The sequence below is a fragment of the Silene latifolia genome, chromosome 1 (genome assembly GCF_048544455.1).
Source record: "Silene latifolia isolate original U9 population chromosome 1, ASM4854445v1, whole genome shotgun sequence".
NCBI lineage: Eukaryota > Viridiplantae > Streptophyta > Magnoliopsida > Caryophyllales > Caryophyllaceae > Silene > Silene latifolia.
In genome coordinates, this window is record NC_133526.1 from 35,045,525 (window position 1) to 35,063,664 (window position 18,140).

At 37.9% G+C, this 18,140-nt stretch overlaps 1 long non-coding RNA gene across 1 annotated transcript; it reads right to left on the reverse strand.

Moving 5' to 3' along the window:
• Positions 1-8,067: 8,067 nt before the first annotated feature.
• LOC141586618 (uncharacterized) lies at positions 8,068-10,906 on the reverse strand. Its single transcript, XR_012519610.1, has 4 exons — positions 10,713-10,906; positions 10,547-10,614; positions 9,564-9,650; positions 8,068-8,146 (listed from the first exon to the last, which is right to left on the reverse strand). It is a non-coding gene; the product is annotated as an uncharacterized LOC141586618 (long non-coding RNA).
• Between the last annotated feature and the right edge of the window lie 7,234 nt (positions 10,907-18,140).

Consider the following 18,140-nt stretch of genomic DNA (forward strand, 5'->3'; position numbering starts at 1 on the left):
GCATAAGGAGGTACGTACGAGTTTATTAAAGTGATCACTGGAGTATCCATTTTGCAGGGATCATTCAATCCGTTCAAATAGGAAACTTCACGAGTAACACTTGAATGACGAGGCTGATAACAAAAGTGTCGATGGAACTACATATTTTGTTCGGATAGTTGTTGGAGTATTGCAACACTTCTCATGGGCTGATGTTCTTCACAAAATAAGTTATTGTTTGCAGTCTATTTTTATAGATCATTTTATATTCCTACTATATCCTACTACAAGTCTACAACATATGTCATATGAGGGTCATATTTCCTGTTAATCTATCATATCCTCCATGTTATATAGATAAAGATACATTGAGTAATATCATGTACTCCCTCCTATTCATTATGATCTTCCACATTACTTTTTGGGGAATTTTTAAGAGGAAGGAGATTTGTGGTGGAAAATGGAGGAAAATGAAAATAAGAGAGAGAATGTGGAGTCACAAGTAATAAAAACCACAAATAATAGACTAATAAGAAAAGTGGAAGAAGTTAGTGAATTTGCTATTTTCGAAATTGTGGAAAATCTTAGTGAATAGGGGGTAGTACTATAGTTGATCAGAATTTGGAAACTATATATCTTCAGTATATACGATAGTACCATCTATAAAGTTTCACATAGCTAGATGCAATGACAATTTGTGATTTATCATACTATTGTGCAACCCATACGACCATACCTCCTCTTTTCCTCGAATTGTATGATCTGAACTACCAAACAATTGACTACATTACTACATATGAAGTTTGGAAAAAGAAAAAAAGAAAAAATAATGATTATATGAAATATTTCTAGCAAAATAAAGTTACCACTATGAGATAATAACGCAAAAACTTTAAGACTCAAGGTAGCTTTAGAGTTTAGACTACTACGAAATTATCCATTAAAGCATTAACATAGATCCTAAATAGATTTAACTCCATTATAGCATTATTAACATAGATCCTAAATATTTCTAGCAAATTAAAGTCACTACTATGATTTTTTATTTTTTTTTCTAGGATCTATAAGAGCGAATATGATGTTGACAGGGTTTAACTATATCATGAGTATCACCTCTCATGACTTTATCAGCTACGCTTGATAAAAGAGGAGAATAATTACCACTTTATAAGGCAATGAGCTACTCCCTCTATCGCCAATTGGTTTTAGAGTGGAACCTTCTTGGGCCTACGTTGTGGACTCTTTCTCCCCCGTTAAGGTGCGGCCCAGGCCCGTTGTTGAATTTAACAAGTTTCGTTCGTGGAAAAAAATAGTTTACATTGTACATGACGGATGACTACAAATAGTCCCGTGCATTGCATGGGTATTAAATCTAGTATCTATATAAAAAAGACTTTTTTTCAGGCAATTCTAGAAACTCCAAACTTTTTAAAACACTCTAATTAAAATAATAATATTAGTTTAGAAAAAAAAAACAGAATTTGAAAATATTAATCTTAGGCCTCGTTTGGTTGCCCACCAAATTCATGGGAATTCTAAAATCCCATGAATTGTGGTTTTTGGAGGTTGTTTGGTTACCCCATTTTTTGTAAAATGGGAGAGTTTCAAATTTCAAGGAGTTTCCAACTTCTGCATGATGGGGGAATTTGACTACCTAACCCCTCATGGTCATTGGAAACTCCTAGGAGAATATAACTCCAACATGGCAACCAAACAGATTCTTGTAATTCATGTGAATTTTAATGTTGGAATTAAACTCCCGTGCATTTCAAATTAACACATGCATTTGATTCCCGTATGAACCAAACGAGGCCTTAATCCAAAAAGATAAGTATCATATTAATAAATACCAAAAATAAATCTTAATCTTAAAAGATAAAATAAAAGATAATATATTAATGTATGTATCAAGTTACCTGTATATCCACAGTAGTCAAAACCTATGTTAATGCAAACACTACAATTTTATTGTATATATATATATACATTTAAAGATTTGGTGCAGTAGTAGAAAAACATTCGTTTACCAAAACTTTAAGTCAACCAAAGCAATTGGAAATTAATAAGAGGAGACATAGGATATGCATCATTAAGACACCATTCATATTTGTAAATCATTAACCATTCATATTTGTAAATTTGCAACTGAAATTACCTTCTCATATACGGAGAAATTAACTCATGAACCAAAACGCGCAAATATATTGCACCCCATTCTATTCCTCTTCCCATTGTCCCTTCGCCTACTTGGTCCGCTTCAATCAATCAATTCATTTTTATTTTCCTCTAAATACGGGTTAAGAAAACGTCTTATTTAATAAGGGAAGAATACAAATTGACTGTCTAAATAATTTTGATCTCAATTTCTTTAGAGTTCAATAGATTCCTCTTTGCCATTCAAGACTACCACCACTTTCCGCATATTCCGAGGTGAGTTCATATAATGAGTGATATTAAAACTGAAGTTTTACAAGTTATGAGCATAATTTTTTTTACAAGACATGACTATAGTAGTCCGTATTGTAGTAGCAAAATCAGCCGTTAAAATAGGTGTTTCACAAATCACAATAGTCGTAAACTTATGTTAGCAAGACTTTGTATGCAAAATTATTGAAGCTTCATTATAAAAAGAACAACTGGTGTGATATTGTAATAAGGTCATGGATTTATGGAGTTCACAAAATCTCATTGAAGACGGCGATATCCGTCACAAGCTTGTGACGGATACCGTTTTCTCTCACAAAATACTCATGAGATGTGAGTGGAGGAGCACTGCACATGGGGGGTGCCCTACCTTGTCCCCTCTTCCTTTTTGTGAGAGGTCTTCAGCTTGTGACGGGATTAGCCCGTCACAAGCAAGACGCTTTGTATGGAGTTATGGGAATGACTTGGGAAAAAGGGAAATTCCTTTAGAAAAATTCCCTATTTTGTAATTTGTTAATATAGTAATAAGATTTTATAATATTGTTCCTAATATCATTCTTCGTGATTAAATTTAATTAGAATATGATATAAATTACGGTGTCGGTTTTTTTAATTGAATATATGTTCTTTGTACCAAGAGTTGTACTGTTAACATACATTCATTTCATTTTTCTAACAAAATTTGTGCATCAATAATGAGCATGGACAATGCAATATGGTGAAGAACTTGAGTAAATTGAAGGCTTGTGCAATACGTATAAAACCTCGCTACCACAGTGACAACAAAAGGAGCACCTAATTGTCAGTGTGTTAATCCTTATCTTGGGTATCTTGCTTATGTTTTTATTAGTTTGTCCCATTAATTGTTAGTTTCTGGTGATCATAATATTTTCCTTATTTGCTCTAGAAGAAAGTTTGGCATTTGTGGTGGACACTTGGTTAGATACTTTAAACTTAATTGGATATTACTCAACTTTTTACATCACGAGATTGTTGTCAGTACTTCCGCCGAGTCAATTTATGAATTTTCACCATATTATTAATCTAATCTAATTATTTAATGAGGTAAAATAATCACAACTATTTTTAGAGTCCTACATAATATGAGTTCCACATATATCTCACTTCAGTTATAAGAGAGTTAGTTGATCAAATTCTATCCAAATTTGAAAAGTAAAATAATAATCACATCAATTATATGAGTTCCACATATATCTCACTTCATTTATAAGAGAGTTACTTGATTAAAAGAAAATCGTATAGGAATTCTGCTAGAGACCCAACTCCTAAGCCATATAAGACGGACATGGGTGAAGTTTGACATATAGGAATCATTATCATTTTATAATTCACATATTCTCATTTGTGACGGGTATATCCGTCACAAACTTGCGACGGCTCAAATACTACCCATGTAGGGTAGATAACACAAAATCATAGTGTTTAGATAATAGCAATCTGTTTTGTCTTAACTAAACACATGGGTAGTATTTGACCCGTCGCAAACTTATAACGGATTCGTCACAATTGAGACTTGCTGATTATAATTAGGGCACAACCTATATAAAGCCACATACTGTCAAACACGATCATACATCATCTAAGATGACAATAAATGTTTTCATAATATGCCAATGAAGACCGTATAATACGGAGCAGTATATAACACAATCGTACAAAAGACTAATTAAAATTAGAGAGACTAACTGAAATTAACTCACAACGTCTACTACACTTATTTTCAAAGTCATTAGTTACTTTACGATAGCAAATTTACTGTTCTCACATTCAAGAACATACATATTCTACCACTTCAGTTAAAAATAAAACATTATTTAGAAACTCGTGCAACGCACGGGCACAAAATCTAGTATTAAATAAAACAACAATTATTCAGCTGATAATTAACTCAATTTGAAATTTAATTATAAAATTTATTGTTATTAATGTTTTGCATTAATCGGTGGATAATCCAATTGTAAATATAATATAATGAAAACCCAATTACATATATGATATAATAAAAGCCCAATTACAGATATGATTAATAAAAGCCCAATTATAGCCAAATTCATTTAGGCGGGAAAATTTGAGAGATCTCTTATTCTTTTAGTATAAGGGGGATGTGAGAAATTGTCTTGCCCTTCTTTTTCTTATGAATAATGATTCTCTTATGAATAGTCCTTAGCAATAGTGCTTGGCCATTCAATCTAGGCCACTCACTCACCCTCTCACATGTAAATTGTGCACGATCCTAACCGTACAAAGCACCTCAAATCATTTAAGATAGGGTCAATATAGGGCAAGTCATTTTGGGTCAAGGTCAACACTAGGACAATCAATATTCGAGTCGCGTCACAATTTTAGGTATCGATCCGCTCAATTTTGACAAGTCTACACAAACAATAATAGATGGTAATATGTTTCCCAACAACAATTGGTCGGATTCTATTAAGATCGATGTTGAAATACTTTTTACCTAATGAATCCAGGTCGTATTCACTACTACAAATACAGGCAACTACAACGACCCTTTAACAACGCTTATTCACGAAAATCATCAAAACACGTTGTAGAATTTATGCCGCAAACTTTACCAAAATTAATTACAACGGTTCTGTGTTGTTAACTGTTGTTATTGTTTTTAACAACGGGTTATACTTGAAAAACCGTTGTTAATATAAAAATTAACAACAACGGTTGAATCTGTAATAAATTTTAACTGTTGTTAATAATTTGGCGCAAAATTATGAAAAGTAATCACAGCGGTTATATTAGAACCCGTTTTTAATACTTTTTAACAACGGTTTCAGACTGAATAACCGTTGTTATTAATGTTATGAAAATCTTAAGAATGAACAACAGATTGCTTTATTACGCTATACGCTACAAAACACAAACACAAGCTAATACGTACTGCTACTATATCATCCTCCATTCCTCCCTGATCGTCTCTCTGTCTTCATCTCCGTCACTGTTGTCACCGTACCGTCTTCTCTCCCTCATCGTGTTTATCAATCAGATATATATATGTTTCTTAGCAACGCTTATAGATATAAGATTTTTTGGGTTATTATCTAATTTGTTGATAATTTAGCTTAATTGCTTTCCTGAATTTCGTTTATTTGTTTGCCTATTATTGTATTTTCTGAATTAGTTGCCTATTATTACGAATGTAGAATAATGACTCGAACTTGGAAGATTGATGCAAATATGAGTGACCGCACCTACAAGGATGGTTTAGCTGTATTTTATGAATTCGTTTCGAACAATTTGAAAGGTTCTTCTAGTATTGCATGTCCTTGTGAAAGATGTGGTAATATTAGCTATATGGCTTTTCCGGACGTTAAAATACACCTAGAAAAGTGGAGAATTAGTCGATCCTATACACGTTGAATTTTTCATGGGGAATCATTAGAGGAAGAGAATAACTCTGAAGAAGATGATGTTGAGGTACACGAAAGGCTAACTGATGATCCTGAGTTTGCCGAGTTTTTTGAGTTGGAAGAGTTGGAAGTAGAGAAGTTGAATGTTGGGTCTATAGATAATGAAGAGAATGATGATGAGTCGATTGCTTTTGAAGATGTAGGTGATGACACTAGTAATTGGGATGACCTTAACAACATGTATGAGAAGTTGTGTGAGTCTGAAGCACCTCTGTATCCTGGTTGTAAGTTCACAAAAATGTCGGCTGTGGTGAAGTTGTATAATATCAAGGGGGAAAATGGGGTGAATGACACGTGTTTCACTAGTTTTTTAGCCTTGATAAAGGAGTTGCTTCCTGATGGTAATGTTCTACCTGTTAAGACATATGAGGCGAAAAAACTAATAAGAGGAGTGGGTATGAAATATGAGAAAATACATGCATGTCCAAATGATTGCATATTGTATCGGAAATTATATCAAAACTTAACCAATTGCCCTAAATGTTTGGAGTGGCGTTATAAGGATAAGGAAAGGATCCCGGCTAAGGTGTTGTGGTATTTTCCATTGATACCAAGAGTCATAAGGATTTATGCGAATCCCGATGATGCAAAAATGTTAACTTGGCATGAAACAGGAAGAATAAATGATGGAAAGCTAAGACACCCGGCAGATGGTATGCAATGGAAATCGTTCGACGCTAAGTATCCCGAGTTCGGCAATAAACCTAGAAACTTACGTCTAGCGCTGTCCACTGATGGAATGAACCCACACGAAAACATGAGTAGCCAACATAGTACTTGGCCAGTAGTGTTGGCTATTTATAACTTACCTCCATATGTGTGCATGAAAAGAAAGTATTTGATGTTGTCGTTGTTAATTTCCGGCCGTAAACAACTTGGAAATGATATAGATGTATATTTGGAACCTCTTCTAGATGATTTGCGATTGTTGTGGGATAGAAGTATTTGATGCATATAAGAACGAAACTTTCAACTTGAGAGCGATGTTATTGTGTACAATATCTGACTATCCGGCTTATGGCGACCTTTCTGGGCACACAGTTCATGGGAAAGAGGCTTGTCCATTGTGTGGGGAGGATATCGAGTCTGAATACTTGAAGTCTTCTCGTAAGTATGTGTATATGGGAAATAGGAGGTTCTTGTATCATGACCATTGTTATCGCAAGATGCAGAAAGCATTCAATGGAAGACAAGAACTTCGTCAACCTCCTAGAATTTTGAGTGGGCATGAAGTTAAGTAAAGCATATTGAGATAGATTATGGGAAGAAGAGCGGCTCTAAATTATCTACTCGTGGGTATAAGAAAAAATCCATATTTTTTGATAAACTTCCATATTGGCCTGACCTGGAGGTCAGGCATTGCCTCGATTTCATGCACATTGAGAAAAATGTCTGTGATAATATTATCAATACCCTTCTGAATGTTCCTGGTAAAACAAAGAATAACGCCGCAGCTAGGGAAGATATGAAAATGATGGGTATTAGGCTAGAGTTGGCACCACAGAAGAGAGGTAATCGTACATTTTTACCGCCAGCAGCTTATACCCTTTCACGGAATGAGAAAAAAGAGTTCTGTACATGCTTGAATGAAATTAAAGTGCCACATGGTTATTCGTCGAACATCAAAAGCCTAGTGTCGATGCAAGACCTAAAACTCACCGGGTTAAAGTCACATGATTGTCACATTTTGATGCAACAATTACTACCTGTGGCTATTCGTTCCATTTTACCTGAAAAGGTAAGATATGCTATAACTAGATTCTGTCTCTTCTTCCAGTCCATATGCGAGAAATTCATCGATCCCGATGACGCGGATTCATTGCAGGACCTCGTTGTAACCTCTCTTTGTCAGTTGGAAATGTATTTTCCACCCTCTTTTTTCACTATCATGATTCATCTGACCATTCACTTGGTTAGGGAGATTTTGTACCTTGTGTGACACCCTCATTTATTGCGGAAAAATAAACATTTAATTCTAGAGTAAAACTGCATGGATATGTTTGTAATAGGTTCATTTGGGTAAAAACCTGTAATTTTTAAAACCTGAACCTGTTATAAAGATATCCAAATTGGAAGGTGTCAAACATACAAGGTCTAACTAGAAGTTTCATAACATAACCATCGCTAAAGTCGCGAGAATAAAGTGATACAAACCAAAGTAAAAGAGGGAGACATATCTCCCTAAAATGTGTGTGACATAAAAAGTGTTTAAGGGTCTCAATAAAATAAGCCAATCTAGGTCCCAAGGTTACTTTGCTCGCTAGCTCGTCCATGTACCCCATATATGCATCACCTACCTGTCATTCGCATTTTATACAAATACGAAAGCCACAGTCAGTGGGGAGTAACTCCGAGTTCTCCCAGCCACGAAATGTCATAATTAATATAACATGTAAACATAAGAATATGAATACGAATCACACAAGGCCTTAGCATATAGATGCTAGACAATCGTGCTTATCATGTGAACAACAATATAACAACACATAGTCCTAGCATGTGAATACTAGACCAACTCAAGCTACACTATCATGTGAGTCAAATAACACACGGGAATCCAAACTCTATCAACCATAGCCGGCTTGCATCTCACCTTCTATGATTCATAGAATCATCAAACAAGAAAGGGCAATATATCAAAGACAGGCATAAGTTCTTAGCACGGTCAATAGTCACTCTGTAATTCGAGTCTATACCACGAGGTAGGGAAGGTAATCAAACCGGTATCTTGGCTCAGCGGTTAATATTAATAAAACATGGCCAAGACACAACACAACCCTAGCCTAAAATCTGCGCAGACCTAGACATGCGGATACACACCACCACACCCAAGACCCACAATTTTTCTAAAACAAAGTGAGTACCCTAAGTAGTCCACCAAAGGGTTGGCTAGTACTTAAGCTGACCACTTACTCTCAAAATAAGTAACGAGGTCATGCCCCAACTTAGATATAAACCCACCAAGTCAGGAACACAGAGGCTATTAAGCAGTGAACATATACTCGTCAGAGACTATAAAGACCTATCTATGATGAAGGCCGAAATACTCACCTAGGACCTAGTCCCAGCTAGTCCCAGCTTGGATACTTTAGCCCACACCACACAAGACAAGTAAGACACCCACTTAACCATAAGAGGGCAAAGAGTCCAACTTACCAACATAAATGCTAACATTCTATCATGTGAAAGGCTATATAAATGTCTATTCAGCAGAAAATCCAACAATATTCTCAATATCAAACATAATCCAAATTCCAGCTAACCGTTAATCTCATAATTCATGAGAACAAGCTAAAATGGCAAAGAGGCAACAAGACTAAGCATAAGGCATCCAAAGCATCCAACAACCAACATGTGAAATGATAATTACAAATATCAAGGCATAACATAAAACCTCCAATAACAACTAATCTCACCTCAAAGACAAACCCTCGACCCGAGTCCCGCGACGGGTCATCGGTCAAATCGAGGTCGATCTGGTTTAAACCTAGTTTGACCAAACTCGTTCGGTCAATCTGGCCCAGCTCAGAGTCTTGGCCTGCTTTGGCCCAAATTACAAATTTTATCGCAATATTATTCTCATGCTATTTCTAATTTCTATCATGTGAAAAACGAAAGTAATACATTATCAATCACCTAAACACTTATCAAACAACAAACACAACATCAACTACTAATGTGACATTAATTCGTCGAGTAACTCGGAATAGTTACCTTAAGCTAGCAAAGAGACAAGCAATAAACTTGAGAAAGCTTCTAAAACCCAAAATTACTCTTCATCTTCAACCACATATGAGCCACCTAAAATAATTATGTGAAGGGACGATATTAACGAATTATCGTTATATAAAATATGAGACGGAAATTAATTTAATTATATTTTAAATAAACCAAACTAGCGTCAAAACAATTTATAGATACGACCCAAACTCGCGACTTAGCCAGGCCACTGCCTAGGCCACGGCCAGGCTACAGCAGGCCACGGCCAGGCCGCTGCTAGGCCAACCTTATAAAAGTCACTCTCGTCCCAAAAATTAATTCAATCTCAACTCTCTACCCCATCTCTCTCATTACTCCGTCCTATAATATAATACTCCATAGTAACCAGATTTCCATCTCAATTTCAATATCAATATTGTCAAAAGGTCCAATAATGAACCATGCTCAACACTTAGAGTACAAGAGTCTAAGCCACTATCCCACAAAATCTGGTCAAAGGGAACGACAATTTAAACACAATAAAAGGAGACTAATCTCAATCTTAAGTTCATATATTTAGCCTCAAAGCAAAGGACAAGTTTCGTATAAAATGGAGTAATAAACAAGTCTTATTTATCCATACTCTAACCTCTAAGGCTATAGGCTTAAAGAGGAATCGTATTACATCACCATAAATTTGTGACGTCATAACTTACTTGTTTGTCTAATAGTCAACCCAAGCTTCTCATCTTTGCCATGAAAACGTATAATCCTTGAGTCACAACCAATCAATTCAACTCATATACCATTAAAATCTAGCCAAATCCATCTCAAAAGCAAGAAAAATGAGATATAGTACTAGTAATTTCTATACATAATAGGAATACAAATTATCATTCATTTAAACCACCAGCCACAATTACTTTTTATCAAATCAACACATATTCATTCATTCCTGAACAATAATACTAATAATAGGGGCGGTAGAATCGTGTTACCTTAAACGCCCCTTATTCTTCGAATAAATGGTCCACAAGGCACGGGCCTCACCCCGGGTCTTCGAATCCTTCATAAAAGGCAAGAAAACGGAATAAAGAAGCTAAAAGACGACACTTTTATAAGACGGCGAAAGACGAAACCACTACAAAAAGGAGACTTTCTTACCTTAAAAGAAGGAGGAAGGAAAGGGGAAGAGAATGGTACAAAAATTATCGAATTTGGTTGAGAATGGAGGCGGGATCTGGGGTTTAAGGTGACGAAAATGGTGTTGTTGTAGCTGTTGCTTTGTGGCTGCTGTTGTTGTTTTCCGCAGGGGAAAAGAGGAAGAAGAAATGGGGTATGTGGGGTGTAGAGGGACACGGTCCACATTCCACAACAACAATAATATAATTAACAATAATAATACATAATAATACATATGATAATAATATATAATAATAATAATATCTAATGATATACATATATAAAGTATAAAGGTAGAGTATAGGTAGGTGAATGTGTTGTTGGTTTTTGATTTGTCCGGATTAAAGTAGGTACAAAAATGAAATATGACGGTCTATAGCTAGACGGAAAAATGTCTCGAATTTATTTTAACTTGAGACGGAAACTAATATTATTACTGTCACTATTATTATCCGACCAAAATACGTATACATATATTATTATATAAATCATGCCTTAAAGATATAATTAAATCGTACGTATTTTTATATAAACGAGCTTTTATATAATACGTTTATAAAAATCGTGTTTGACATAAGATTAATTAAATAGAATAATTCAAAAATATATAATAAAGTGGTTAAACAGTTTAATAAATTTTAAATGTCAAAATGGGAAATTCGCGGGTGTTACACCTTGGGCCCGTGTACTTGAGATATCAGTATCCTTTCGAAAGATTGATGAAAGTCTATAAGGACTATACATCTAATCGGTATCGTCCGGAAGGTTGTATTGCTGAACGCGCTATTTTGGACGAAGCTCTTTCATATTGTTACGCTCATCTCTCCCCTGAGGAGTTGATTGGCGTTCCTAAGAATCGTCATAGTGACTGGATGACCGGAAAAAGGTATTAGGGGCCGGGTTGAAAAATTGTGACACGTGAAATGTTGCATTTAGCACACACGTATGTGCTAAACAACGAAGATGGGGTGCAACCTTATATTCAACAACACAAAGATGAGCTCAAATACGATCACCCAAACAAGACCGAGAAGTGGATTGCGAACGAGCATACGAAGACGTTTGCAGAGTGGTTTAAGAATATTGTCTTAGAGTGTATGGATCAAACTGGTGATGACATCTCTCCTAGGTTACCACGTCTTGGTTTAGGTCCAAATGCCAGGGTCACCTTTTACAACAGTTTTGGCATTAATGGATATACTTTTTACACCCGCGAGCAAGATAAGTTGAGCACAATGCAAAATAGTGGTGTGAGTTCTGAATTTGAGGCAATGCACTTTAATTTGCTACTTCAAAAGATAAAAAACCTATTTGGGGAAAATGCCTTTATTATGGTGTTATTCAAGAAATATTGGTACTAGATTACATTGATTTCACAATGCCTTTGTTTCGATGTAACTGGGTTGATAACAACATCCATTGTGTCTGAAAGGATAAGATGGGATTTACGTTGGTCAATCTGGGTAAGGTTGGCAATAATAAGGATGATCCTTTCATAATGGCATCTCAAGCTAAACAAGTGTTCTATGTCACCGATCCTATGGATAAGAAGTGGTCTGTTGTACTGTCTATAAGGAGTAGAAAGAGTAGTCCATCCGATAATGGTGATGATAATCAGGATGTCGTTTTTGAGGGAATGGATCACTCTACCACTGTATCTTATTTAGACGATGTTGACACTGATCATGAGGACAATGAAAGCATCTATATGCGTGATGACCATGGTGAAGGTATTTGGGTTAACGAAGAAACTATGACATCCAAGAAACGTCCCCGATCCTGAGACAGTTCATCAGGACACAGTGATATGGACGACCAACATTTTGAGTCATTTTCAGACCAATAATTTGATGGTTTAATTTATTGGTAAATCAATAATGGTCATTGTTAAATAAAAATTCCCAAATTTGCATGGCATGGTAAATCCTGTAGCTTAGATATGCAGTATGCATGCATGTTGGTGTTGTCTTATTTTCTTGATCTTATTATTAGATGTGGATGCTTTGGTGTTGAAATTGCTTGAATAATGTTGCAAAGATATGGTGCTTCTGCTGTTACAGTATGTATTGTTACAGGTTTAGACTGTAATGGAATTACAGTAATTTAAAAAAAAAAAGGTTCAACAATAACAACGGTTATATTTAAATTACCCGTTGTTAATACTTTCAACAACGGTTATATTGAAATTACCCGTTGTTATTACTATCAACAACGGTTATAGTGATACTACCCGTTGTTATTATTTTCAACAACGGGTGTAGTACCTCCACCCGTTGTCAATGATTTTTTTGACATATTTCATTTTGGCGCAAATTTGGTGAAAATATATTACAACGGGTATATTTTAACCATTGTAATAAAGTTTTGACAACGGTTGACTTTTATTGACCCGTTGTTATTAACATATAACAACGGTTTTGCTTTGAGAACCCGTTGTCAATAGTTTGTCTTAATAAAAAACTAATTTACAAACACATACAACATACCATACACAAACACACACAACACCAGTTCAACCGTTGGTATCCTGAGTTTATTCTTCTCTCTTCCTCGCTTTTTACATTCTCGTCGCCGGCCGTCGCCCAGTTTCCGACGCCCAGATTTCGTTGCCTTCCCTTATCATCCTGCTCGTTCTCTTTATCATCATCATCATCATCATCATCAGGTATATTCACTTTAATTTTGTGTTTCGTCATTAGGGTTTTAAGACGATCATCTTTTTTCTTTTTCATGCATCTGTTTGTTTTTCGTCTTCTTTGTTATCTTTATCATCCTGCATCATCTACTTCACTCCTCTTATTAGGGTTTAGGATTTTAGAAGCTCAATCTGTTGTTTTAAATTTTCATTCCTATTAGGGTTTAAGGTTTTAGATAATACTCTGCATGTACGTACGTTGTTAAGTTGTTCATTTCCTATATCATTCATATTTGGGTTTTAGGATTATCATGGGTGAAAAACGGAAAAGAAGTCAAAAGAACAATAAGCCTGGGGATAATAAGCCTGGTGAGAGGGGTGCTACGAAGTGCCAGAGATGCCTTGCAGCTATAGCCGCTAAAGAACCGATGGAAATAACATGGAGTGAGAAGGGTTTCCCTACTGGTCCAAATGTGGGTTTTTATCCAGTTGGATTGGATGTTGCACAAGACAGTTTGTGCCTATCCATTTAGATGATTTTAGAAATTTGAAGCCAAAATTGGCGGAGTTATACTTGGCTCGTGTAAAGGAAGCCTTTATTATACCCTATGAAAGCCATGATAAGTATTTAATGCATAAGGCAGCGGATGTCCACATGCAGTGGAGGTGTGACTGTAATACTACGGATTTTCTTTGGTGACTACTCGACCGAGTAGAGCCTACTCGGCCGGGTAGTGCTGTTGTTGTGAGTTGTTTTGGTTCTGTCGATGAATACTCGGCCGAGTATAGTGAATACTCGACCGAGTAGCGGATACTCGGCCGAGTATAACTTTACTCGACTGAGTATTCGGTCTGGCGAGTGTTATTTTGACGGTTTGATTAGGGAGTGTTTAAGATTATTTTTATATCCCGCGTCAGTTTTTAAAACATCATTTCAACTTCATCATTTCTACGTTAACCCTAATCTCTCCCTAATCGCTCCCTAATCATCCCATAGCTTTGTTTTGTGTGAAATCTTCGGAGTTCTTGCGTATAATTCCTCATCCTACTGTTGGTAAGTTCTATTTCTATGTTATTCGTATTCGTTGGGGTTACTGTACATTTACGGAATTGGGAATATGGGGGTTGTGCAATGTGTAATTGTGTTATATGATTATGGTATAGGAGAAGACTTCGTAGAGGAGCCTTTCTGATTGTTCGAGTTCATTCCACTGTTGATTGCTAAGGTAGGGTTTCCCTACTCAGTTTACTGTTCTTTGTAAGACATGTTTGTTGTGATTATTGTTATCTGTTGATCATCGGAGTATGGAGATTGTTGTGACGATGTTGGTGTAAGGGTATTGAGATGGCTGTGATGTCATGTGATTGTGATTGTGGTGGAGTCACTTGCGGGAGTGGCTTCACACCCTAGTTCGCCCTCCGTGGAAGCTGCCACGGGAGGGGATGTGCACATTAAGGGACAGGGGTTGTTGTCGCTCGTTGAGGAGCTGGACTATGTGGGATCGGCTGCGGTCACCCACTGGCGGCAAGGATTACCTGTTGCGATGGGTAATCTGGCAGGGCTACACACTTCGGTGTGTAGTCGGTTACTGTGTGAGAATGGATGATTGGGAATTGGTGATGATCAGTTGATTACTTTGTTTGTTTGTCTTAATATTTGAGTAATACTGACCCCGTTGTTTTTTGTGGAATCTGCGGTGATCCATTCGGGGATGGTGAGCAGGCTTGACAGGTATTGTTAGTGTGAGCTTGGGGACAGTCATGGTAGTATTGTCATCACCAGTCATAGCATCACCGTCTGAGTCTTAGTTTGATTTCTTTTATTGTCAGACATTGGAGATGTATTTTGTTAAATCAGTATTTGGATTTGGATGTTGTACACTTTATACCTTGCAGTACTTTAATAAATGTGCTCAGTTCAGACGCTTTTGATATGTACTAACCTCAGGCAACCGAGATGGTAACACACTTTCATGGTAGGGTGGTCCTGGTAAGGCACCTTGGTATGAGGGGGTGTTACAAAGTGGTATCAGAGCCGAAGATTCCGGCACCTAAACAAATGAATTTAATGAACCTAGGGAGTCTAAATAAAATGAACCCGGGGAGAGTTGTTTGGAGCTACCGCAAAGACTCGGGAGACGTCCCGGAGTCGCAAATTGGCCCTCATTAACTCGAGCCGGTAACATGGAGAAGTGTGATGAGAGTTAGGTTTGGTATGTACATGTATGTGAAGATGCATGTGGTAGTAGCTAGTTGATAATTGAAAAGGGTATGTGATGAAATTTGTAAGTGTGGTGATTGGGGAAATGGTGGAGGTGACGGGTTTGTGAATGTTTGTTATATTGGAATTAGAATATGCATGAATCATATGTTGGTATGGTTATAACATGGCACTTAAGTCCTTGATGTTATATGTTTGTTGCGGGAATAGTGAGCATGATAAAGAACGTTATACTGTATACCCGTCTATTTTGTGACTCGGCCGAGCAGGGCAGGTACTCGGCCGAGTAGGGAGCACTCGGCCGAGTATTGTTTGGCAGTGAGTAGCAGTGGCTATTGTATGTGATAACTCGACCGAGTAAGTAAGTATACTCGACCGAGTAGAGTCTACTCGGCCGAGTGTTGTTTTACTCGACCGAGTGTTGTTTTTGAGTTTTTGACGTTCGCTTCTGGAGTCGAATACTTGACCGAGTATCTATGATACTCGACCGAGTAGTCGTTACTCGACCGAGTATGGTTGTATACTCGGCCGAGTGTTCTTTTGGCGGAAGGTTGTTGGGTTTTGAGCCATAAGCTTTTGTGTTTACGTCTCCTTGTTTCTTGTCAGCTCAAAATGCCGCCCAAAAGAACTCCCGCGCAGATCCAAGCTTCTGAGATGACTCTTGATGAGGTTGCTCGCATGATTGAGCAACAAGAGGCTCTCCTTGAAGCTATCAAAAATGTGGGAAAGGGGAACGAGAAGTCGATGGATGCTACTCAGCTCAGCATCATCATTGCTCGCTTCAACCGTCCCACATATGATGGGGTAGGTGAACCAAAGCTACTCGAGAAGTGGCACCGTGAGATTGAAGCTCTCATGGAAATGGTTAAGTGCCCCGAAGACATGATCGTCGAGCAGGTAGTGTACTACCTAAGAGGTGAAGCTGCAGTTTGGTGGCAAAACGTCAATGAAGATGCTAGAGCTTTTTACCAGGCGGAAGGAGCTATTCCGTGGTCTTGGTTGAAGAGTGCTATGAGGGAGCAGTTCGTGCTGGAGCATATCCGACACAAGATGAGATCCGACTTTGATTCCTTCACCATGACGGATGAGATGACAGTCACTGACTACTATCATCGGTTCCTGGAGCTATCTCGTTATGTTGAGGACATGCAGCTAGGACAGAGAGGTTTGACTCTCCGTTTTGAGAGAGGTTTATCTGTTAAGATCGTGAGTCGTATGCCAGCCGGGGTTGCTACTGACCTCAAGGAAGTGTATCTGAGAGTGGGTCAAGCTGAGAGAATGGTAGATCTCTCAAGAGAGATCGATGAGAGGACTGCCATGAAAGAGGAAGGCCGACGGTGGAAGCAACAATCGACGACCAACAAGAAGAGAAACTTCAACCATGCTAAGGCTTTTTCTGGTGGAGCTGGTTTTTCGGGAGGATCTCGTGGCTGGGGAAAGAATGGAGGTCGGAGTGTGAGTGACAACTCTAACCTTACATGCTTCAACTGTGGTGGGATAGGCCACAAAAGACGGGAATGCACGAGCTACAAGCCCGACACTGGTTCAGGAGCTCGGTCAGGGAATTTTTCTCAGGGGCCGACTCAGAGTTTTCCTAGTAACCGACCGGGAGGTTCATGGGGCAATGGAGGTGGACAGGGCAACCAGGGCGGTTACAACCGCAGTGGTGGTGGATCATATCGGTGCGAACAACAAAGACCACTCGAGGATTCAAAGACGAGCCAAGTACCTCCAATGCTTGATTCGGGGTGGAGGACGGAAAAAAAACAAAGGGGAAGCTTTTCATGATGGACAAGCAGGAAGCACAAGATGATGCTCATGTAGTTACCAATACCTTTCTTGTTCATAACGTACCATCCTTTGTTTTGTTTGATTCAGAGGCTACACACTCTTTTGTGTCTAAGAGTCATGCTGTGTCTATGGGTTTGGGAAGGTTTGAGGTTGTAAAAGATGATGTGTTCATACCTTCGGGGGAGTCTGTGTCGTGTCTCAAGTTGTATAAGGGATTATCCATGGTAGTTGGAGGGGTAGATTTACCAGTAGACCTGTTAGAGTTTCCCCTGGATGGGTTCGAGGTGATTGTCGGGATGGATTGGCTGGGTAGGTATGATGCCAGGATAGATTGTCGGCAAAAGAGGGTATCCTTAAAGGGGCCCAAGGGTATTAGGGTGTCCTATAGAGGGTTTGTGGTAAAGCCTAAGTGTAGGTTCATAGATGTGATGACTTTAAAGTCATGTTTGAGGAAGAAGTGTCCCTTGATTCTCTGTCATGTGAGAGACCACTGAGTAGAGCCACCGACAACTTCTGAGATATCTGTGGTGAGAGAGTTCGAAGATGTTTTTCCTGAGGAGATACCGAGTTTGCCTCCCAAGAGGGATGTTGATTTCAGCGTGGAGCTTAAGCCGGGAACATGTCCTATATCTAAAGCACCTTACCGTATGGCACCTAAAGAGTTGGCAGAGTTGAAAAAGCAGATACATGAGTTGCTAGGCAAGGGTTATATCAGGCCTAGTGTGTCACCGTGGGGAGCTCCAGTTCTTTTTGTAAAGAAGAA